At 43.8% G+C, this 24,732-nt stretch overlaps 1 long non-coding RNA gene across 1 annotated transcript in view; it reads right to left on the minus strand.

The window, feature by feature from the left end:
* The window catches only part of LOC137333997 (uncharacterized), a 33,123-nt gene that overhangs the window by 2,667 nt on the left and 5,724 nt on the right, over positions 1-24,732 (minus strand). Inside the window, exon 2 of the long non-coding RNA XR_010966029.1 lies at positions 17,356-17,480. This is a non-coding gene — a long non-coding RNA (uncharacterized lncRNA). The remainder of the gene's footprint in view (positions 1-17,355; positions 17,481-24,732) is intronic.

Raw genomic sequence — 24,732 nt, forward strand, 5'->3', positions numbered from 1 at the left:
TGCCGCTTGATAGCACTGTCGACGACACCTTCCATCACTTTGCTGATGATCGAGAGTAGACTGATGGGGCGGTAATTGACCGGATTGGATTTGACCTGCTTTTTGTGTACAGGACATACCTGGGCAATTTTCCACATTGTCGGGTAGATGCCAGTGTTGTAGCTGTACTGGAATAGCTTGGCTAGAGGGGCATCTAGTTCTGGAGCACAAATCTTCAGCACTACAGCCGGGTTGTTGTCGGGGCCCATAGCCTTTGCTGTATCCAGTGCACTCAGCCGTTTCTTGATATAATGTGGAGTGAATTGAATTGGCTGAAGACTGGCTTGTGTGATGGTGGGGATATCTGGGCTGAAGATGGTTGCAAACGCTTCAGGCTTGTCTTTTGCACTCACGTGCTGGACTCCGCCATCGTTGAGGATGGGGATGTTTACAGAGCCTCCTCCTCCCGTTAGTTGTTTAATTGTCCACCACCATTCACGACTGGATGTGGCAGGACTGCAGAGCTTTAATCTGATCCGTTGGTTGTGGAATCGCTTAGATCTTCTATAGCATGTTGCTTCCGCTGTTTAGCACACATGTAGTCCTGAGTTGTAGCTTCACCAGGTTGGCACCTCATTTTTAGGTACGCCTGGTGCTGCTCCTGGCATGCTCTTCTACACTCCTCATTGAACCAGGGTTGATCCCCTGGCTTGTTGGTAATGGTAGAGTGAGGAATATGCCGAGCCATGAGGTTACAGATAGTGCTGGAATACAATTCTGCTGCTGCTGATAGCCCACAGCGCCTCATGGATGTCCAGTTTTGAGCTGCTAGATCTGTTCTGAATCTATCCCATTTAGCACGGTTGTAGTGCCACACAACACGTTGGATGGTGTCCTCAGTGCAAAGACGGGGCTTCATCTCCACGAGGACTGTGTGGTGGTCACTCCTACCAATACAGTCATGGATAGATGCATCTGCGACAGGTAGATTGGTGAGGATGAGGTCAAGTAAGTTTTTCCCTCGTGTATTTAAAGTAGATAAGTCAACCGGTGTGAATGGGACGCATCCCAGGTTACTGTGGGTAGTAAGGGTGGAAATTACAGAGGCGCTGGCCATAATTTTCCAAACATCCGTAGATACGGGTTGGTGCCAGAGGACTGGAGAATTGCAAATGTTACACCCTTGTTTAAAAAGGGTGTAAGGATAAACCCGGCAACTACAGGCCAGTTACTTTAACCTTGGTGGTGGGGAAGCTTTTAGAAACGATAATCCCGGGACAAAATTAATAGTCACTTGGACAAGTGTGGATTAATAAAAAGAAAGTCAGCATGGATTTGTTGAAGGCAAATCATGTTTAACTAACTTGAGTGAGTTTTTTGATGAGGTAACAGAGAGGGTTGATGAGGGCAATTCGGATGATCTGTATGTGGACTTTCAAAAAGCATTTGATAAAGAGCCACATAATAGGCTTGTCAGCAAAATTGAAGCCCATTAAATAAAAGGGCAGCATGGATACGAAATTGTCTAAGTGACAGGAAACAGAGAGTTGTGGTAAACGGTTGTTTTTCGGACTGGAGGAAGATATACAGTGGTGTTCCCCAGAGGTCGGCACTAGGACCACTGCTTTTATTGATATATATTAATGCCTTAGTCTTCGGTGTACAGGGCACAATTTCAAAATTTGCAGATGACACAAAACTTTGAAGTTTAGTAAACATTGAGGAGGATAGTAATAGACTTTAAGAGGCTGGTGGAATGGGCAGACACATGGCAGATGAAATTTAATGCAGAGAAGTGTGAAGTGATACATTTTGGAAGGAAGAATGAGGAGAGGCAATATAAACTAAAGGGTACAATTCTAAAAGGGGTGCAGGAACAGAGAGACCTGCTATATATGTGTATAAACTTTAAAGGTGGTAGGACAGGTTGAGAAAGTGGTTGAAAAAGCATATGGCATCCTGGGCTTTATAAATAGAGGCATAGAGTACAAAAGCAAGGAAGTTACGTTCAACCTTTATAAAACACTGATTCGGCCACAACTGGAGTATTGTGACCAATCTGGGCAACGCACTTTAGGAAAGATGTGAAGGCCTTAGAGATGGTGCAGAAAAGATTCACTAGAATGGTTCCAGGGATGAGGGACTTCAGTTACGTGGATAGACTGGAGAAGCTAGAATTGTTCTCTTTAGAGCAGAGAAGGTTAAGAGGAGATTTGATAAAAGTGTTCAAAATAAATAAAGAGAAACTGTTCCCATTGGCGGAAGGGTCGAGAACAGAGGACACAGATTTAAGGTGATTGGCAAAAGAACCAAAGGTGACATCCCGGCTGTAGTGCTGAAGACTTGTGCTCCAGAACTAGCTGCCCCTCTAGCCAAGCTGTTCCAGTACAGCTACAACACTGGCATCTACCCGACATAGTGGAAAATTGCCCAGGTATGTCTTGTCCACAAAAAACAGGACAAATCCAATCCGGCCAATTACCGCCTCATCAGTCTACTCTCAATCATCAGCAAAGTGATGGAAGGTGTCGTCGACAGTGCTATCAAGTGGCACTTACTCACCAATAACCTGCTCACCGATGCTCAGTTTGGGTTCCGCCAGGACCACTCGGCTCCAGACCTCATTACAGCCTTGGTCCAAACATGGACAAAAGAGCTGAATTTCAGAGGTGAGGTGAGAGTGACTGCCCTTGACATCAAGGCAGCATTTGACCGAGTGTGGCACCAAGGAGCCCCAGTAAAATTGAAGTCAATGGGAATCGGGGGAAAATTCTCCAGTGGCTGGAGTCATACCTAGCACAAAGATGGTAGTGGTTGTTGGTGGCCAATCATCTCAGCCCCAGGACATTGCTGCAGGAGTTCCTCAAGGCAGTGTCCTAGGCCCAACATCTTCAGCTGCTTCATCAATGTCCTTCCCGCCATCATAAGGTCAGAAATGGGGATGTTCGCTGATGATTGCACAGTGTTCAGTTCCATTCGCAACCCCTCAGATAATGAAGCAGTCCGAGCCCGCATGCAGCAAGACCTGGACAACATCCAGGCTTGGGCTGATAAGTGGCAAGTAACATTCGCGCCAGATAAGTGCCAGGCAATGAACATCTCCAACAAGAGAGACTCTTGTAAACAATTTTACAACACCAAGTTATAGTCCAGCAATTTTATTTTAAATTCACAAGCTTTCGGAGATTTTCTCCTTCCTCAGGCAAATGTTTCAAGATCTCCTTGAAGCCTACGCATTTATACATATTGAACAATAATAAATGGTGTTTACAGACTGCCCCTGCAACTGCCCGTTGCCAAGGCAATCACCGTGTTCAGACAGAGAGGTGTTACCTGCAGAACCTCCGAATACACATTCAATAAAAAAACAAACAGGGAAAAAAAAACAGAGAAAAAAAAAACACAGAGAGAGGCAGAAACATCCGGAAGGCAGAGAGAGCCAGCAAATGACCCATTATATTAAAAACAGATAACATTTGTTCGCTGGTGGGGTAACGTGTAGCGTGACATGAACCCAAGATCCCGGTTGAGGCCGTCCTCATGGGTGCGGAACTTGGCTATCAATTTCTGCTCGACGATTTTGCGTTGTCGTGTGTCTCGAAGGCCGCCTTGGAGTACGCTTACCCGAAGGTCGGTGGATGAATGTCCATGACTGCTGAAGTGTTCCCCGACTGGGAGGGAACCCTCCTGTTTGGCGATTGTTGCGCGGTGTCCGTTCATCCGTTGTCGCAGCGTCTGCATGGTCTCGCCAATGTACCATGCTCTGGGGCATCCTTTCCTGCAACGTATGAGGTAGACAACGTTGGCTGAGTCACAGGAGTATGAACCATGCACCTGGTGGGTGGTGTCATCTCGTGTGATGGTGGTATCTGTGTCGATGATCTGGCATGTCTTGCAGAGGTTACCGTGGCAGGGTTGTGTGGCGTCGTGGACGCTGTTCTCTTGAAAGCTAGGTAGTTTGCTGCGAACGATGGTCTGTTTGAGGTTGGGTGGCTGTTTAAAGGCGAGTAGTGGAGGTGTGGGGATGGCCATAGCGAGGTGTTTGTCCTCATTGATGACATGTTGAAGGCTGCGGAGAACATGGCGTAGTTTCTCCGCTCCGGGGAAGTACTGGACGACAAAGGGTACTCTGTTGGTTGCGTCCCGTGTTAGTCTCCTGAGGAGGTCTATGCGATTTTTTGCTGTGGCCCGTCGGAACTGTCGATCGATGAGTCGAGCGTCATATCCCGTTCTTACTAGGGATATGACGCTCGACTCATCGATCGACAGTTCCGACGGGCCACAGCAAAAAATCGCATAGACCTCCTCAGGAGACTAACACGGGACGCAACCAACAGAGTACCCTTTGTCGTCCAGTACTTCCCCGGAGCGGAGAAACTACGCCATGTTCTCCGCAGCCTTCAACATGTCATCAATGAGGACAAACACCTCGCTATGGCCATCCCCACACCTCCACTACTCGCCTTTAAACAGCCACCCAACCTCAAACAGACCATCGTTCGCAGCAAACTACCTAGCTTTCAAGAGAACAGCGTCCACGACGCCACACAACCCTGCCACGGTAACCTCTGCAAGACATGCCAGATCATCGACACAGATACCACCATCACACGAGATGACACCACCCACCAGGTGCATGGTTCATACTCCTGTGACTCAGCCAACGTTGTCTACCTCATACGTTGCAGGAAAGGATGCCCCAGAGCATGGTACATTGGCGAGACCATGCAGACGCTGCGACAACGGATGAACGGACACCGCGCAACAATCGCCAAACAGGAGGGTTCCCTCCCAGTCGGGGAACACTTCAGCAGTCATGGACATTCATCCACCGACCTTCGGGTAAGCGTACTCCAAGGCGGCCTTCGAGACACACGACAACGCAAAATCGTCGAGCAGAAATTGATAGCCAAGTTCCGCACCCATGAGGACGGCCTCAACCGGGATCTTGGGTTCATGTCACGCTACACGTTACCCCACCAGCGAACAAATGTTATCTGTTTTTAATATAATGGGTCATTTGCTGGCTCTCTCTGCCTTCCGGATGTTTCTGCCTCTCTCTGTGTTTTTTTTTTCTCTGTTTTTTTTTCCCTGTTTGTTTTTTTATTGAATGTGTATTCGGAGGTTCTGCAGGTAACACCTCTCTGTCTGAACACGGTGATTGCCTTGGCAACGGGCAGTTGCAGGGGCAGTCTGTAAACACCATTTATTATTGTTCAATATGTATAAATGCGTAGGCTTCAAGGAGATCTTGAAACATTTGCCTGAGGAAGGAGAAAATCTCCGAAAGCTTGTGAATTTAAAATAAAATTGCTGGACTATAACTTGGTGTTGTAAAATTGTTTACAATTGTCAACCCCAGTCCATCACCGGCATCTCCACATCAAGAGAGACTCTAACCACCTCCCCTTGACATTCAACGGTATTACCATTGCCGAATCCCCCACCATCAACATCCTGGGGGTCACCATTGACCAGAAACTTAACTGGACCAGCCATATAAATATATTGGCTACAAGAGCAGGCCAGAGGCTGGGTATTCTGCGGCGAGTGATTCACCTGCTGACTCCCCAAAGCCTTTCCACCATCTACAAGGCACAAATCAGGAGTGTGATGGAATACTCTCCACTTGCCTGGATGAGTGCAGCTCCAACAACACTCAAGAAGCTCGACACCATCCAGGACAAAGCAGCCCGCTTGATTGGCACCCCATCCACCACCCTAAACATTCACTCCCTTCACCGGCACACAGTGGCTGCGGTGTGTACCATCCACAAGATTCACTGCTACAACTCGCCAAGGCTTCTTCGACAACACCTCCCAAACCTGCGACCTTTACCACCTAGAAGGACAAGAGCAGCAGGTACATGGGAACAACACCACCTGCACGTTCCCCTCCAAGTCACACACCATCCCGACTTGGAAATATATCGCCGTTCCTTCATCGTCACTGGGTCAAAATCCTGGAACTCCCTTCCTAACAGCACTGTGGGAGAACCTTCACCACACGGACTGCAGCGGTTCAAGAAGGCAGCTCACCACCACCTTCTCAAGGGCAATTAGGGATGGGCAATAAATGCCGGCCTCATACACCTGTCTGGTAGATACCAGGCACAGATACGGACCCATCGTATCAACATTGTATCCATAGAAACATTATGCAGACTTCATCGAGTTACATCGAAAATACAGCACAGAAACAGGCCATTCGGCCCAACTGGTCTATACCGGCATTTATGCTCTACACGAACCCCTTCCCTCCATACTTCACCAATCCTATCAGAATAGCCTTATATTCCTTTCTCCCTCATGTACTTATCTAGCTTCCCCTTAAATGCATCTATGTTATTTGCCTAAACTATTCCTTGAGGTAGTGAGTTCCACATTCTTAAACTCTTTGGGTAAAGAGGTTTCTCCTGAATTCCCTGGATTTATTAGTGACTATTTTCTATTTATGACCTCTGGTTTTGGATTCCTCACAAGTGGAAACATTTTCTTTACGTCTACCTTGTCAAACCCTTTCATTATTTTAAAGACCTCTATCAGGTCACCCCTCAGCCTTCTCTTTTCTAGAGAAAAGAGTCCCAGTCTGTTCAGCCTTTCCTGATAAGGATACCCTCTCAGTTCTGGTATCATCCTTGTGAATCTTTTTTGCATCTCTCCAGTGCCTCCACATCCTTTCTTTAATATGGAAACCAGAACTGTGCACAATACTCCAAGTGTGGTCTTACCAAGGTTCTGTACAAGTTTAATATAACTTCTTTGCTTTTCAATTCTATCCCTCTAGAAATGAATTCTTGTGCTTGATTTGCCTTTTTTATGACCTTATTAACTTGCGTTGCTACTTTTAGTGATTTGTGTATCTGTACCCCTAGATCCCTTTGCTCCTCTATCATCTTTAGACTCTTATTATCCAAGCAGTATATGGCCTCATTATTCTTCCTACCAAAATACACCACCTCACACTTATCTATATTGAAATTCATTTGCCATTCTGCAAGTTTATTAATATCTTCTTGTATTTTGATGCATTCTTCCTTTGTATTAATTATACCCCTCGATTTGGTGTCATCCGCAAATTTTGAAATTGTACTTCCGATTCCTGAATCCAAATCATTAATGAAATTGTGAACAACAGTGGTCCCAGCACCGATCCTTGTGGAACACCACTTCCCACTTTTTGCCAGTCTGAGCAGCTACCCTTAACCCCTACTCTCTGTTTTCTCTTTTGTAGCCAACTTGCTATCCATTCTGCTACCTGTTTCCTGACTCCACAGGCTCTGACCCTACACATGCTCTGAGACTTACAGGTAATAGCAACATAATGCACTTAAACATAGCAGTAAATTATCTGCCTTAATTATAGACTTGTAGAATGTTCCAGCCCAGAAAGAGATCATATAACCCATCCCATTTGTGCTGGTGTTTTTCACTACATGAGTCACCTAAGCTAATCCCTTTCTTGTTTCCCACACCTTTTAGCATTCTACTTTACAAACAATTATCTAATTCCCTTTTAGAAGTATGTATGGACTCTGATTCAACAACAGTCCACGTCAAAGAAATCCACATTCTAATCACCCTATGTATAAAGATTTTTTCCTAAGTTCCGTTTTAATTATTTTTGTGATTGTCTTAAATTTGTGCGCTCTCATTATTGTGTCACAGACCAGTAGAAACAATCTATTACTATTTACCTTATTATGCCTATCATAGTTCGGGATTCTTTTGCCATTTTTCCACAAATACTTAGATATAAGCGATTTTAAATATGTGTTTTGATCAGAAGCTTGCCTAAAAGGGATTACTTTCTCCAGATAGCCTCATGCTGAGTGGTGGACACTTAGGCAGACAGGAGGTATTTAAAATGCAGCATGTGCAGTTCTTTTGCACAGATTCCAAACAATGGCTAATTCGTTAGGAATGTCTGGTCATATAGGAAGATATCTAGCACCTTGGTACTAGCAAACTCATTTTGTTCTCTGGCTTAGAAGCCCGTCAAGTTGGGTTTGGTAAAGAAGAAAGAAATTGCATTTATATAGCATTATACAAATCCTCAGGATGTCTCAAAGTGCTTTATAATCAATGGACTACTTTTTTTTTGGTGCAGTCACTATTGTTATGTAGGCAAATGCAGCAGTCAATTTGGACACAACAAAGCGCCACAAACAGTGAATGAATGAATGGCAAGTTCAGCTGAGAGGTAGCCTAGTGATTATTGCACCCGAGAGGTACTCTAGTCATTATGATACCCAAGAGATACCCTAATGGTTATGGTAACTGAGAGAGAGCTTAGTGATTATGGTGCTGGACTAGCAACCCAGGGACTGTGAAATCATAATCCCACCATTGTAAATTGTGTAATTGAATTTTTAAAAATCTGACACTTTGTGGTCTAGCACCAGAAAATGCTGGGTTGTGGTAAACATACGAACATAAGAACATAAGAAATAGGAGCAGGAGTAGGCCATACGGCCCCTTGAGCCTGCTCCGCCATTCAATCAGATCATGGCTGATCTTCAACCTCAACTCCACTTCCCGCCCAATCCCCAAATCCCTTGATTCCCCGAGAGTCCGAAAATCTATCTATCTCAGCCTTGAACATACTCAATGATTCAGCATCCACAGCCCTCTGGGGTAGAAAATTTCAAAGATTCACAACCCTCCGAGTGAAGAAATTCCTCCTCATCTCAGTCTTGAATGGCCGACCCTTATCCTGCGGCTATGCCCCCTAGTTCTAGACTCTCCAGCCAGGGGAAACAATCTCTCAGCATCTACCCTGTCAAGCCCCCTAATAATCTTGTATGTTTCAATGAGATCACACTTCATTCTTCTAAACTCCAGAGAGAATAGGCCCATTCTACTCAACCTCTCCTCATAGGACAACCTCTCATTCATCTCATTCCAGGAATTAATCTAGTGAACCTTCCTTGTACCGCCTCTCAGGCAAGTATATCCTTACTTAGATAAGACGACCAAAACTATACGCAATACTCCAGGTGAGGTCTCACTGAAGCCGTGTACAACCGTAGTAAGATTTCCTTACTCTTATACTCCAATGCCCTTGCAATAAAGACCAACATGCCATTTGCTTTCCTAATTGCCTGCTGTACCTGCATACTAACTTTCTGTGTTACTTGTACAAGGACACCCGAGTCTCTCTGAACACCAACATTTAATAGTTTCTCGCCATTTAAAAAATATTCTATTTTTCTATTCTTCCTACCAAAGTGAATAACCTCACATTTCCCCACATTATACTCCATCTGTCACCTTCTTGCCCACTCACTTAATCTGTCTATATCCCTTGGCAGGCTCTTGTGTCCTTCTCACAGCTTACTTTCCCACCTAGCTTTGTATCATCAGCAAATTTGGATACATTACACTCGGTCCCTTCATCTAAGTCATTAATATAGATTGTAAATAGCTGAGGCCCAAGCACCGATCAGTATGGCAGCAATCAAGATAAACAAAATTCCTACTTCTATTTGCTCCCCGATGTCCTTCCATGTAATGGTTTTATGGAACAAAACCAAAGCCTCCTTTGACATTGATGCATTGGTCCATAATGGAGGTGTTAAGACAAGTAGGAGCGCAGCAGCAAAGGTGTTTCCCTTAACTAAGTCAGTTGCATTCAACTACATCAACTAAATCATCTACATTTCTTGTATACCTCTTCAAATAATGGCGGAATTGCAGAAAGAAAAAATTATTTCTGTTTAGGTTGTCACTTTGGCAAAACTATTGGTAGAGGAACCCGACTCCATTTTGCCAGTGTTTTCAATTATCCCAGATAGGTAGTTGGTACAATTTTTGGTCTTGGTTAAAGATCAATCATCAAGCACCGTTTAAGAATGGCTCTATGTGGAAGGTCAAGTCAAATTACAACTTTGAGTAGATCACTACTAGAAAAGGGATATTAACCTATTGACCTCCTGAACAGATGGCAAGGTTCAATAAGCTTTTCAGTTCCAAAACATACTGATGACATCAGTACAAGTAGTTCTGCCAGCATAATGTTAGACAATAAAAACATTTGGGCTTGAATGATTCTCATTAAAAACCATCATAGAGGAGAAGATTCACAGCAAATAGAACTGAAATACAGCTGGACAGCCACTCGCAATTTCAGATACCATTAGCACTTGTTCTACATATGACATCATAAGATAGGCAGGTTCCGATTGCCAACATGCTGTGCATCATGGCAGGACCAGAAGAGAACATTGTAAAGATTAAACTTTGGCATCATTTTTGAAGTCTGGCAAGTAAGCAAAGCAACACTTTTTGGAAACATTTGTACTGTGTGTGCTGACTATGTCAGTTCCAGCTTTGCCAAATGTTTCAATACACTAGTATAAAGCTAATTTAAAAAAGCACGGACCTGGGAAAATGTCTCTGCCAGCCTTATCATGCTCAAGTTATCGGTTTATTGTTAATACATCAGTACAAAACTATTTTTTGGAAATCTAGATCACAGTGACAAAATCCTGGTTAGAAGCCTTAGCTTTTGTCCTTACAACGACGTACTATATTATTCTTGTCCATTTCATCGAGAAAGATTGGCAATCTGATGCCCTCATATTACTGTCCTGGAAGATAAAAAGTATGAATGGTCATAGGAACAGGAGTAATCCATTCGGCCCCTTTAGCCTGTTCTGCCATTCAATCAGATCATGGTTGATCTGTATCCTAACTCCATCTACCCTTCTTGGTTCCACATCCCTTAATACCCTTGCTATAAAAAATATATTAATCTCAGTTTTTAAATTTTCAATTGACCCAGCCTCAACAGCTTTTTGGGGGAGAAAGATCTAGATTTCCACTACCCTTTGTGTGAAGAAGTGTTTTCCTGACGTCACCCCTGAATGGCCTAGCTCTAATTTTAAGGTTATGCCCCCTTGTTCTGGACTCCACCGTTAGTCAACTAACAATCAACCAGAAGGAATAAACTGTAAGGTTCAGTATGCTGGAGATGATTGAACAAGCAGCTGGGCCTCTGAAACACGTGGTGCATGGCTGATGTACCTGGGACCTCCAGGAACCTGAATATGTTCGCTTAAGTCCATGTAAGTCCAACAAAAAATGTAATCATTTTTTTAGTGCTGACCTTTCTGGGCACAAAATATCTTCGAGCATGCTTACTGCCAAAGGATCTTTTGCATGGTCATAATCATTTCACAGCCTTAGTTGGGCAAAAGCCACCAACTCATTCTGTGCCTCAGACATGCTCTGATGCACACATGTATATTCCACACGCTGCTGCCCAAACAGAAAAGAAGCCATTACTCTTCTGAGTACATTAGGCCTAAGTATCCTGATGCACACACCCGTATTTCACACACTTCTGCCCTATCTCAACAAGAATCATGTTTGGGCACACTTTCACAGCTTTTCACCACACTTCAGCTTATATTTATGAAAATCTACCATCTGATTATGTGCATTGGATCAGGGCATTTGTTACAAACTTCAGCAAATTTGAAGTTGCAAGATAGCAAGATACACTGCACACTGGAATGCAACTAAGAGCCTTGACCCCACATGACATTCCACCACCATGTTGAGCACAGAACACACGAAAGTGACACACAGGGAATGAACCACTGGTCTACCCAGGCTGTTCTATTTAGTTGTGATGTCCTAAACATCACGACACAGACACTCTCTAACCATCCTGAGCCATATAATCTCCTGGGAGAGATGAAAACCCAGATAAAAAACCCAGGGCAATTAGGGGAAATAAAATCTGGAAAATTCCTCTCCAACCCCCTTAAGCAATCGAAACTAGTCCAGGAGATTACATTGACCCTGATTTATATTACAGGGTATGAGGTGATCTCTGCCCCAGCCAGAAACAGGTCCAGCTATCACTTGAGGAAATACAGTGAATCAGCTTTCACTGCATGAGCTGATAACCTGTTCCACAGGTCAACGATTCTCTGGAAAAAAACCCCACCTAAAATAAGATGAGGTGACCGAAACTGCGGTCAAAATGAGAATATCTTTTGATATTCAAAAAAGGTGTAATTTAATGGCCACAATGTGGAATTGACTATGGGTTCTACGATGGAATGAGGACTGAAACTAACTCAAGGATAAAGTGACAGTCAAGTACCTAAATTTCTTTCCTCATTTCCAGAACATAGGATCCTCTCTATTAGTGGTGCATAATCAGCACAAAAAAAATTCTGAGCCAGGAAAATTGGGAGTAAGATGTTTTCACCCGTTGTGCATCTTTAAAATGCTTGCTACTACTTCCCTCATGCCTTTAAAGCTTCCTGCAATCCGCCCACTGAGTCCTCACTGGCCTCATTTGAAAAGTGAGAGTCAGTGGTGTAGCAGCTGCGAGTTTCCTGGGTTTGTACTGCTAATGCACTCTGGATACGGTAGACTGAGATGTATAAGTTGCAGCAGGTGTATGATCACCAGATCATGGTGGAAGTAAGGAGTTTGAGCCTGAAGTGTCTGGGGAGTTTAAACACTGATTTCTACAGTTTCAAAACAATTTCAAGCCATTTTATATTTTAGGATTTATCACTACCAAAGGCCAAGCACCTCCCAACAGCGAGTTAGAGAAAACAAGTTGAATGTTACACTCCTGTGCCTCAAACAGCCCAGATTACAGCAGCATTGGCAGAGACCAAGGAGCAAGTGACCCATCATCCTCTCAATCACTGTTAGTACATGACCAGGGAGATTGATAGAGAAGAGAAAGTAGAGAGGATTTACCCACAGATTTAAAACATTATATTAACTTGCACGTTGCACATGTATGACTCTGTAGATTAACATAATAGATTACGTTGGGCCACAATTTGCTGTGGCAGGTCATCTGACAGCATCTGCCATTAATTAGGCTTGCCCTTGCATATCTAGGTTTAATTTTTTGCATGGCAAGTTGCTGAAAGTGCAAGGTGATAACATCACAGTGAGGGAAACAGGGCATCTGGGACATGAGTGAACAGGGCAAGCAACTGAGTATCTCCTTAACCAATCAGATTGAAGAATTGTGAAATTAACAGGGCAAGAACAGCAACTTCTGGATTTCCGCCTTTAACCTCACATTTGCCCTTGCCTGGCTGGTTGTGTTTTGCATTGAACTGGAGATTTTCCCCTTTTTAAACAAATTTTTAAGCATAAAATGTAATCATTTGGTCCAGCAGTTTACAGAACTTAAACATAATGCCTTGGAAATAAACTACAGCCATTAAATAAATAAAATTATGTCATGGCTTTGGTTTGGGGAAGAATTGATGTTGCTTCAGTGGCTTAACATTTCAATGAGGATTATTTCTCAGTTGTCCTTTGATGTGATATCCACAAGTTGTGCACATAGCACACTACACCCACAGTAACACAAATCAACGGCACCACAATGATTCAGCATTATCCCACCTCAGGCCTAATCCTCCCAATCTAAAATGACAGAAAAATTTGCAGGTAACTAAAGTATTTTAAAGTTCCATTTTTCACCACACAGTTCATCCCACGGTCAAAGTCTCTCTCAACCGAAGTTTCTTCAACTTCCCTTTCTCCACATGTAGACAACTCCTGTGAGAACAGACACTCATCAGTCCCTATCATTCCCAGCAGTAGGCAGCTCTCTTGTCTGAGTGTGGTATTCTTATCTATCCAGTCATACCCAGAGAATCACCTGCAATGGCTTCTCTTCCCACTCCTGCACCGTTACGTCTGGAGTCCTCCAAGGATCCATCCTCGGCCCCCTCCTATTTCTCATCTACATGCTGCGACATCATCCGAAAACACGTCAGGTTCCACATGTATGCTGACGACACCCAGCTCTACCTCATCACCACCTCTCTCGACCCCTCCACTGTCTCTCATTTGTCACACTGCTTGTCTGACATCCAGTACTGGATGATCAAAAATTTCCTCAAACTAAATATTGGGAAGACCGAAGCCATTGTCTTCGGCCCCCGCCACAAACTCCATTCCCTAGCCATGGACTCTATTCCTCTCCCTGGCCACTGTCTGAGGCTGAACCAGACCGTTCACAACCTTGGTGTACTATTTGACCCTGAGATGAGCTTCCAACCACATAACCGCTCCATCACCAAGACCGCCTACTTCCACCTCCATAACATCACCCATCTCCACCACTGCCGCAGCTTATCTGTTGCTGAAACCCTCATCCATGCCTTTGTTACCTCTAGACTTGACTGTTCCAATGCTCTCCTGGAAGGCCTCCCATTTTCCACCCTCCATAAACTTGACCTCATCCAAAACCCTGCTGCCCGTATCCTAACTCGCACCAAGTCCCATTTTCCCATCATCCGTGTGCTCGGTGATCTACATTGGCTCCCGATCCGGCAACACCTCGATTTAAAAATTCTTATCCTTGTTTTGAAATCCCTCCATGGCCTCGTCCCTCCTTATCTTTGTATCCTCCTCCAGCCCTACAACCCTCTGAGATCTCTGCACTCCTCCAATTCCTGCCTCTTGTGCATCCCCGATTTTAATCCCTCCACCATTGGCAGCAGTGCCTTCAGCTGCCTAGGCCCCAAGCTCTGGAATTCCCTCCCTAAACCTCTCCACCTCTCTATCCCTCTCTCCTCTCTTAAGATGCTCCTTAAAACCTACCTCTTTGACCAAGCTTTTGGTCACCTGTCCTAATATCTCCTTATGTGGCTCGGTGTCAAATTTTGTTTGATAATCGCTCTTGTAAAGCACCTTGGGATGTTTTACTATGTTAAAGGCGCTATATAAATGCAAGTTGTTGTTGTTAAGTGACACGTAAAACACAATGGGGTAGATTTTCCCCCAAAGCAGTATCCGGTCGGCTAGACACATGGCAGACAGCAGCCACTGACAGTCTTGCCAAGAGACTCCGTCCATTTTGAGGATCGGACCTCATTTGTATCGAGCTACCAGGCTGCAGTCACAAGCCGAGAGCCCTAGGGAAGCCCGTTGGCTCCAGGCCAGAAGAAGTTAGATTCTTGTGGGGGGGCCCTGATCTGTTTGATGGGGAACTGGAGTGCAGAGGCCCAGGTTGGGTTTGTGGAGCCTGGCGGAGCACTACTACTCCTCCCGGCCCCAAAAAATGAAGAGAAACTCACTTGTGGGATCCTCTTTGGCCGGACCACTGCCTGATGCATGCCGCACGCTCCGCCCAGCTCAGTCCAAAAATGGCAATTAGGGGGTCCCAAGTCTGTCATATCTCCTTATGTGGCTCGGTGTCATTTTAAATGGGCCTACTGCATGTCTCAGGGAGCCGCTCTGGCCATGCAGAGGTTGGCCCAGGAATTATTGGCGCAGCTGCAATGATGGCGGCAATGGGGCAGTAGGTCATTGCCCACCATTTTCAGGACGCTACCGCCCCGTTTCTGCCAGGTGGGAGGCCTCAGCAATTCACCCCAAACAATTCTGAAAATTTAGGAATAAAATTAGAAAACTAGCAATTAAAAATTAAACTGGGCCATGACAAAAACTAAACATAAGTCAAGCTCTAGGGTTTTATGATTGCAATTCACTCATGACCACGATTAGCACAACCAATTGAAAACTTTTCCTCTTATTCGTTAAATGAGTTGATTCACTGGTGATATAAAAAGCATAACCCTTAAAGATAGCTGACAAAATATAAAATCATTTTTGCTGAGTTCTGATGTGTCATTGTGTCATACAGTTGATAACTGTATGGAGTTAATCAGTTAATACGCTTGTTCAATATTGTTAGGAAATGCAGCATGTATAAGTGAGACATTTTAGGAAAAGACCACTGGGCAAGAAAGCCTGTTAGATAGTTAATTACATGATTTTAACAAATGTGTAAAATAAATCTTCTATAAATTAAAAAAAGTATCATCTGGTTGTCTAAGAAAATAGCTTGCACTGATGCCTCAATGTTTATCCAGGGTATTTTCAATATTGCCCCTTTTCAGAACTGTATTATATTATGATCTAAGCACACATGGAACAGGACTTTGATTGACATGGTCTGAACGACACAGTGATCAGGTATACATTTATATGAGGCATACCTTATTCTATCATATTGGATCTAACAACAGCACATAGCAAACACTAATTGGTTGAAATTACACTGTGCAATATATTACCATGAAATTCCCACATCCTCTATTTTAACACAGGCATTAGCCAGTTAAAATAAATAGGTTAATGCCTTTGGTAAATACCAGACAATGGGGCATTGCACAGCATAACTTCAAGTGTAATGCTTCCTCTATCATGGAACATGACTTCAAAAAAAAGCTTGAATCTGTCCATAGGTTATTTCATATTGTACAGAACAGTTGTGCTGTGTGTTATAAGCTGATTGGTTCAATAAAGTTTGTTCTGTAAGTAGCAGCTGGTGCTCATTGCTATAGCTTAAATCAATATGTGATTCTAAAGGAAACTATCAGCTATGTGCCTTCCAGATGTTGCATGGATCCATATAATAAACAGAAAATTAAAAATAAAATATTTTTTCACCGTTGCCTGTTTTGTTTTGTATAATTCACTGCTTTTCTCCTGTTAACCAAGACCAATTCAGTAAACATGTAACTTGGAAAATGTGTATTATGAAAACACAAGCTATATTACTTAGTTCAACCAGCAAAATGTCATTATAATACATCAATCATAGCATCTCTTGAATCATATGTTTTGAGACAATAAAACAAGTTCCACTATTTAAAAAAAATATATTTTCTGTCCATTCGGACTGAAATTAAGAAATCAATATTTCAGTCATTTACTGATCATTGAAATTCAGTGCTTCAGTTCTGTCAATTTGTGACAAAATTGTTATTACAACTTGGTGTTTTATTTTGTGAATTAAGATCTACATGAATCAAATCAGCTGAATGAACACTCAAAATTGGAAAAAGCATAAAAAAGCTTTAATCTATTTTACAGTAAAAAATTGTCACGTACTTGAATAAATTTTGTGTAATGCAATATAAAAGGTTACTAAAGTTGTATGGGATGTTGACATTATTCATTTTAATTGAGAGCTGAAGTTGTGAATCAGCACAGTGGCCATTTTGAATAAAATTATAAAATTAAAATGCCTATAAAACTTTTAGCCAATAACAAAAACACAAGTCATCCTTCAGACAAACCAACAAAACGTGATTTGAAAAGGTGCCAAATTTTCTAAATCAATTGCTGTCTCTAGCTAACCTAACAAACCTATCAGACATAGCCACATTACTGGGGATTATTTTTACAACCACAAGGGTGGGGTGTGTTAGAAGAATATCTAATATACAGATATTACAGATTTCCAGCATCCGCAGTAGTTTGTTTCGATCTAATATACAGATGTGTGTTCGGGTTTATCAAGTGTCATTTATTTAATTTGGTTTTGCACAACTCACTTTTTTTAAGAAAATGAAAACTGTTTACCTGTCCAATTGTAAAAAGAACAAACATGCAGGTGAACTCTTCATCTTGATGGGCATGCGATCTGTTTCAAAACTCAAACTAAAACCAAAAATCTGCTTCGGGCAATTATACGTGTTCATGTTACCCTAGAGAGTGGAACAGAGAGAAATAGGACATATTTTTGAGCAAAAAAAGTAAGACTGACAGGTCCACAAACCTTTCAAAAGAAAGACTTTATAATTTCAGGCTATTGTTCCTATACTTTAGCTATATTTGAAATGGGCAAAGCTAATGATCAAGGATTCACAATGAATGGGGTGGGGAACATGATGTGTTATATTTGGTCATTTAAATTTACCAAATCACATCAGGGTCACAACAGCATCCTAGAATGGATCAGCTATAATCTGGAATAGGCAGTAAGTATGTTTCTGCTGATTTGCTTCCAAACACTCTCAGAAAGAGAAACAATTATTTGCACTTATAATATTAAAGCACACACCAGTTAACACTAGGGCAGATGTTAGGACTACAATTAATGATAATGAAGAGTAACATGACTTCAACAACAACAACAACTTGCACTTATATGGCGCCTTTAACGTACTAAAACGTCCCAAGGCACTTCACAGGAGCATTATCAAACATTTGATACCAAGCCACATAAGGAGATTAGGGCAGGTGACCAAAAGCTTGGTCAAAGAGATTTCAAAGCAATTAAGGCGTATTTATTTTATATTATCGTCTTATTTTTTTAAGGTGATAAACAGATTACATTTTAACCCAAAAGGATTTACTGCTCCTCTGAAAGTATTTCTAAATCAAAGCAGTCCCTGAGAAATTAGTGCAAAAGATCATTTTAAAATTATTTTTAAGTTATTTTTTAATCTCAAATTATTTGTATAAATTTGAATTCTATTGGAATGACTAATGTGCCACTTTCTCTGGATGTTAACACCACGTTTACAGACGAAAGTGTAACTGTTGCCAACAAAAGTGGAGACCTCCCCCAGAAGTAAGGAGGTGCAGCCCTTAAGCTGATTGTCAGTTATCAACCTCCTCCAGCTTTCACTAGCTAGAAACTCTGAGTAACATAAAACTTAAATACTCAATCACTCTAAAAATCCGTGACTGTTCCAGCATACTCCCACCATAATTTTGGTGAGAGTCCGCTAGAATGGCTAGCAACTAGGCGAGGACCCAAATATTCTGAGTCTTGGTCTTGTGGTGAAGTTTCCTCAATGACCTGTTGGGAACGAAGCTTCTGCCCACCCCAAACACGAGGAACATCGCAAGGTGGGGGAAGAGGGCGTAGGAACTCCCCACGTCAGGGGTTCTTCACTGCAGACCTGACTTATGGTCAGCAGAGGTATGCATGGTCACATCAGGTGTAACTCCCTAGTTATATAACCACCTGGAGGTCCAGGCCAGGATTGTGGTCCAATCAAAGGATCAAAGCCCTTACCGAGGTGCTGCAGTGGGAAGCTACAGATTCATTCTGAGGATATCTCACAGCCCTCGCCGGACTGCCCACCTTCAACAGACTCCCCGGCCTCTTCACAATGACGAGGGCACCTGTTAATAGCAGACAAATGAGGGAACCTCCCCCTGACCCCAGAAAGTTACTGGGGTCAATGGTGAAGGTTCCCCTTGGGTCCTTCTTATGTCTAGATATTCCATTCATGGATTTTTAGGGCCAATTTCTTTTTTGTGTCCTGATCCATTCATTTAATTTAATTATTTCTCCCATACTCTTTTTTTCTTCTTTTCCTAATTTTCCTGCGAATTTCCAGGCCTTTTATGGTAATGGCAATATAATGATATTTGTATATTTACTAAATGGTGATGTAACAATGTAGCTGGGGTCCTGATCAGAGGTATACGAATATATGAAAGATAAAGGACAGGAAAAGACCAGCTGGTACATCGAGCCTACCCTATACAGCTATGATTTACAACACCCACCGCTCATCATGGAAGAGACAGAAAAAAGCAGATAAAAACCCAAAGCCAACTTAGGGAGAAAACAATTTGGAAAGTTCCTCGCCAAACAACTTTGGCACCCAAACCTAGTCCAGGTGAACACATTGACCATGGTTACTTATTATTTCCCCCTACCATTTATATGCTGTGATCTCTGCCCCAGCCAGGAACTGGACCAGCTCTTTTTGAAGGAATGCAGTGAATCTGCACTCACCGCACAAGCCAGCAACTTGTTCCACAGGGCTACTATTCTCTGGGAAAAGAAGAACCCTCTGACATCTAACCTAGTTCTACCCTTACACAACCTAAACACATGACCTCTGATCTTTCCTGACTTTTCTAATTGAAATAAACTAACTATATGAACACAGTCTAGTCCCTTCATTATTTTATACATCTCTATCAGATCGCCCTGGAGTCTACGCTTCTCTAAAGTAAATAGACACAGCATTTTAAGCCCATCTGGGTAACTATGATGTTTTAAACTGGGTATCATTCTTGTGACCTTCCTCTGAACCTGTTCCAATGCCTCTATATCACCCACCATGTGAGGGGACCAAAAATGGACACAGTATTCTAAGTGAGGCCTAACCAAAGTCTTATACAAGGACAAAATGGTGTTCTTTGGTTTATACTGAAGCGTCCTAGCAATGCAACCTAATATTCTATTTGCTTTAGCTGTGGCTTCACGGAACTGGCCATGAACCTTAAGAGAATTATATTCAATAACACCTAAGTCTCTTTCCTTCTCAATAGACTTAAGATCTTTACCCTGCAGGGTATAGATAGTGTTGGTCCTGACCACATGCATAACACTACATTTAGCTAAGTTAAATACCATTTGCCAAACACGGGCCCAGTCCCCCATCACATCAAGATCAGATTTGAGTAGTTTATTTGCATCTACAGTCCTAACACTCGCACAGATCTTTCATTTATCCGCAAACTTGCAGACCGTTCCCCCAACACCTACATCCAGGTCATTAACGAAGATCGTGAAAAGCAATACCCCTGTGACTGATCCCTGCAGGACACCATCCACAACCACTGATAACCACATTTTGCTATGGGAATACAGCTAGTTCTTAATCTACTGTAACAGTTCACCACCAATTCCACCAGATTCTACCTTGTAAAGTAACATATTGTGAGGTAGCTTTCTGAAAATCTAAGTATACAATGTCTACCCGACCACCCTCATCCACCAACCCAGTAACTTCTTCAAACAATTCAATCAAATTGGTAAGACACAACCTTATTTTTCCAGAAGCCATGTTGAGTGTCTCTGATAACTCCTTCTCTGCCCAGGTGATCATAACGACCATCTCTTTTGACCCCTTCTAGCATCGCCTATGACTGACATAAAACTAACAGGCCTATAGATCCTTGGATGTAACTTGTCTCCCTTTTTGAAAATCGGCACGACATAAGCATCCCTCCAGTCCAAGGGAACAATCCTTGACTCTAGCGAGCTATTTAAGATACGGACAAGGGGCCTGCAAAACACATGACCAATCTCTTTAAGCACTCTCAGGTGGATGTTATACGGACCAGCAGACCTATCTGATTTAAGGTTTCTAATTCTTTCTAAAATGAAATCGTCAATTATTTTGGCATTTACAATTTCCATGTCAACAGAGCAGCTCATTGCTGGAAATTGAAAAATGAATATATTCCCAGAAAGCAAAAAGGGGGTACATCAAAGAATAGAGTGCCATGGCTGTACAGAGAGAATAAGTCTAAATTGAAACTTGAAATGGCGAAATATGATAAAATTAGGGCTAATAGTACAAAGAAAACCACGAAGAATATAAAATACATAGTGAGGAGGTGAAAAGGAAGATTAGAAACGCAAAAAGGGAATATAAAAAAGAAGGGGTATGGGGAGAGAGTGGGAATATGGTATTGAGATAGAGGATCAGCCATGATCAGATTGAATGGCGGAGCAGGCTCGAAGGGCCGAATGGCCTACTCCTGCTCCTATTTTCTATGGGCCCGATTTTAGCAGGGATGTGGGTTCTCGGCGGTTGGTAATGCGCCCGGTGAAATTAGTGGGTTTCCAGCGCGATCGTAGCAGGCAACCCACTAATTGAATTCACTTACCTGCTCCTCCGGGTTCCCCGCTTCCAATCTGCGCGTCGGGCGGGCTGCGCATGCGCAGTAAGATCTGTCAGCTGGAGGCGCTCTATTTAAAGGGGCAGTCCTCCACTGACAGATGCTGCAACCAATAGCAAAGATGACTGCATGGAGCAGCCCAGGGGGAAGGCTGCTCCCAGTTTAATGATGCCTCACTCCAGGTATCAATACATGGGGTGAGGAGGAGGGGGAGGGGGAGGACAGAGATCTTCCACCCGGCGGGCGGGAGGAAGCGGCCTGCCTCCGCCACAGGAAGGCGTGGCTCGAGGTGGCAGAGGGGGTCACCTGCGCCACCAACATATCACCCACCTGCACACAGTGCAGGAGGCAGTCCAATGACCTCAGTAGGTCAGCCAAAGTGAGTACACGTAGTCTTTCCCCTCCACTCCGTCTGCCACATCACTGCCCCCACCCCACATCTCCTTCGGCACTGCCAACACTACTCTGTCACATCACCCCTCATAACCACTCAAACCTCATCCTCATCTTACCTGCACCTACTCACCTCGCCAGTACTCACCCTGCCACTACCACGCAACCCAATCCTCATACAATCTCATGGCTCTATCCCATACTCACCCTCTCATGCATCTCTCTCACGGCCAGCCTCACTCAACCTGCCACCACCTGTGCTGCAGCCACAGGGCATGCATCACATATGTGCAGTAGGCAGCGTAAGGCAAACGTGTCGTGAGCATGAAGGGGATGCACAAGGGTGTTTGAGGGTTTGTCATGGTTGTTACTTATATTGAATTTCAGAACAACTCACATCACACATTATATTGGCACCACTACTGCCATATCTTCGCGAATCCTGTCTGGTTTGTGCAATAATGCCCGCTCCTGGGTATCACTATGAGGACCCACAACTGATGCCACCCATTGTGTCACTGCAGAGTGGGTGTAGGTGTATTTGCAGGGCTCTTCTGCGCAGACGACTGAGAGACATCAGGGATGTCCCCGGTTGCACCCTGGAAGGCTGTGGAGGAGAGGTTCGGGAGGGCAGTGGTGACTTTGACAGCGACAGGTAGGAAGATGGTGCACGGGCCAGCCAGGAGCAGCTCGGCATGAAAGAGGCTGCAGATGTCCACGGCTACATGTCGAGTGACTCTGAGCCTCCGTGTGCACTGCTGCTCAGAGAGGTCCAGGAGGCTGAGCCTCGGTCTGTGGAACCTGTGGCGAGGGTAGTGCCCTCTGCGATGCATCTCTCTCTGCGGTAGCCCTCCCTCCTGCTGTACAGGTGGATGTGTCACAGCACTCTGTTGTGGAGCTCCACGTGTCAGAGGTGGACGACGTGGATGGTGAGGCTGGTGATACTGTTCGCCCTCCGAGGAGGTCATGACTGCAGCTACGGCGGCCCCCATCCGGAAGATGTACATCTGAGGGGGTCCGCAAGGTAGGTACATGTCTCCGGACCCCGGGGTAAGTGTGCAGGTTGGTGACTTTGACCGTCAAGAGGAGGGTGGTGGAGGCCAAACTTTGTCCCAAGTGACAGAGTGGCCTCCTGCAATGGGTGAGGGTCTCCCACCCTCCGACCTGTCAAATGGACCATTGCAGCTGCCACAGGCTGACAGCTGCAACACGTCCATTCGAGCTGGGAGTGTTTCCCCCAGTGTGGGAAACAGTCCCATGTTGATCAAAAATCACACACAGATCCTTAATCAGGTCAGTTAATGACCTGAAATACCTAACTAAATATTGTCAAGTGGCATCCCGCTGGCTTTAATTGCCTGCGGGATTCCCACCAGCGGGGGCTGCGCGCGCATGCCGGCGCGTCAGCGGGGAACCCGGAAGTGGGCGGGATCGAGGCGGGATCCGGTCCCGCTCCTGGATTTCCCGATTTTCGGGGCCCCCCCCGCCGAGAACGCACCCGATAGCGGGTGCTAAAATCGAGCCCTATGTTTCTAAAGCTAGCAGATAATGTAAAAGGAAACATTAAGGGCTTTTATAAACTTATACATAAAGTAAGAGAATCGTTAAAGAAAGGATAGGACTGCTCAGGGAGGGAGCTAATTGTGGAGGAAGAAGTTATGGCGGAAATACTAAATAAATATTTAACATCGGTTTCTACAAATGATGGTGGAAGTGAGAATGTAGGTTTACTAAAGGAAGGTATAGAGCAATTGTTAGTGATAATTGTAGGAAAGGAATTGGTTCTAAAAAAATGGCAGCACTCAAGGTGGATAAGTCAACCTGAGCTTTTGAAAAAAGTAGGGGAAGCGACAGCATCAGGCTACATGTTTCAATCTTCCTTAAATTCTGCCAAGGGAATGGAGAGTAGCTAATCACAGGATCATAGTATCATAGTAGATACAGCACAGGAGGAGGCCATTCAGCCCATCATGCCTGTGCTGGCTCTTTGAAAGAGCTATCCAATTAGTCCCACTCCCCTGCTCTTTTCCCATAGCCCTGTAAATTTTTTCCCTCCAAATATTTATCCAATTCCCTTTTGAAACGTACTATTGAATCCGTTTCCACCGCCCTTTCAGGCAGTGCATTCCTGATCATTACAACCCGCTGCGTAAAAAAATGTCGCCCCTGGCTCTTTTGCCAATCACCTTAAATCTGTGTCCTCTGGTTACCGACCCTTCTGCCACTGGGAACATGTTTCTCCTTATTTACTCTGTCAAAACCATTAATGATTTACAACACCTCTATCAAAGGAGAACAACCCCAGCTTCTCTAGTCTCTCCACATAACTGAAGTCCCACATCCCTGGTACCATTCTGGTAAATCTCTTCTGCACCCTGTCTAAGGCCTTGACATCCAGGTCATGGTGCCCAGAATTGAACACAATACTCCAGCTGAGGCCCAACCAGTGTTTAATAAAGGTCTAGCATAACTTCCTTGCTTTTGTACTCTATATGCCTTTATTAATAAAGTCCAGGATCCCATATGCTTTTTAAACAGCCTTCTCAACTTGTCCTGCCACCTTCAAAGATTTGTATGTGCATCTCCAGGTCTCTGTGTTCCTAAACCTCCTTTAAAATTGTACCATTTAGTTTATATTGCCTCAACTCATTCTTCCTACCAAAATGCATCACTCTACACTCCTCTGCATTAAATTTCATCTGCCATGTGTCTGCCCATTTCACCAGTCTATGTCCTCCTGAAGTCTGTTACTATCCTTCACATTGTTGACTACATTTCCGAGTTTCGTGTCAGCTGCAAGCTTTGAAATTATACCCTCTAAACCCAAGTCCAGGTCATTAATATATATCAAAAAGAGCAGTGGTCCTAATACTGACCCCTGGGAAACACTACTGTATACTTCCCTCC

Source organism: Heptranchias perlo, chromosome 2 (assembly GCF_035084215.1).
Source record: "Heptranchias perlo isolate sHepPer1 chromosome 2, sHepPer1.hap1, whole genome shotgun sequence".
Taxonomy (NCBI): Eukaryota; Metazoa; Chordata; class Chondrichthyes; order Hexanchiformes; family Hexanchidae; genus Heptranchias; species Heptranchias perlo.